Genomic DNA, 1,326 nt, shown 5'->3' with positions numbered 1-1,326 from the left:
GCTTGGCTCGGGTTCGCAGCGCTGCGTTTGTTTGCAGGAGGGACGGGCTGTAGCGGGGTTAACGTATCGCCCGGACCTCAGGTAAATAAATGCCTGTGAGGACTGGGCTGTGGCCTCGGAACAGCTCGGCCTTTCCTGAGTCAGAGAGGAGAAGAGGGCAGAAAACCTGAGCGCTGCTTCCTCCAGCAGTGTGTCATGTCTGAAAACTTCTGGCTTAGCAGCTGCTGCACATGGAGCCCTCTGCAAGAGCGTTGCCTATTCACAAACAGTGCTGGAAGCAGCATGGAGGCAATCGAAGGGGGTTGATAAATGTAGGTGTAAATAATTCCTTTGCTCTGACTTGCTTCTCCTTCCTAGAAATAGAGGAGGGAAGAGTGAGCAGTGACATCCTCTTCTGGAGAGGGTAAAGCTGTGGGAAGACATCCAGAGGCAGAATCTAGTCTGTCTTCCTTCTGAGAGCAGGGGGAAAGGAGTCGGCCCCTGTACCTGCGTAGGGCTGCCTGCCTTGCATCGTTGGCTTCCTAGAGCTCCCTTTCCTGCTCCTACCTTCAAAGCATCTGAAGTTCAAGAGAGCCAACACTAGCCCCAAAAGGGAAACCTTCCTCTGTTGGCTGTGAGTTGGGCATCAGCAGGCTCTCAAGTGCGGAAAGAGATGTCTGGGGTATCAAATGAGCTGAAAAAGGCAGTTGTGAAAGCACAGAGCTTAGCTTAATAGTAGGTATGAAAAGCTCTTACTATAGTTCTTAGCTTGGAAAAAAACTCCAAGTAATGCAAATCAGGCTGGATATTTCATGCCTCTTCATTCTAAAAATTGTGAATAACCAAGGCTTACTAAGAAACATGACTTCTCAGCAGTTATGGGAATTCAGCTGAATAAATTTCCCTGGGAAAAGATGCAATGTGGATGAAACTGGCCCAAGTAAGAAGCATTGGAGGCTGCATTAATTTAAAGGAGGAAATGACCTATATAAAGTGTGCAAAGCCAGGTAGAGATGAGCAGAACGGTGCTAGCAGACAGGTGGATCTGCTGTCTGTCTTGTACAGCTGCCCTTGAGCTGAAAGGAGGCTGAAGGAGGCAATACAGAAGGAGTTAGCTGGTGGGTGTGTTGGGAAGCAAGCCTTGGCACATGTGCTCTGAATAAACAGATGCCTGTGCTGAATGGATGCTGTGAAAGCTGCTCAGAGCTGCTCTGTTGGTGTTGCAGGGTGGGGAGTTAAAGCACTGTATTGGAGAGCGTAGCTCTCGCTTTTTCTTGGCACGGGGGCAGCAATCAAGTACTAGAGCTGGCTGTGCGTGGCTTTGGCAGCCAGAGCTCTGCCGCGTCA

This window comes from Fulmarus glacialis, unplaced genomic scaffold (genome assembly GCF_000690835.1).
Source record: "Fulmarus glacialis isolate BGI_N327 unplaced genomic scaffold, ASM69083v1 scaffold11301, whole genome shotgun sequence".
Lineage (NCBI taxonomy): Eukaryota > Metazoa > Chordata > Aves > Procellariiformes > Procellariidae > Fulmarus > Fulmarus glacialis.
Note: the sequence above shows the minus strand (reverse complement) of the source record.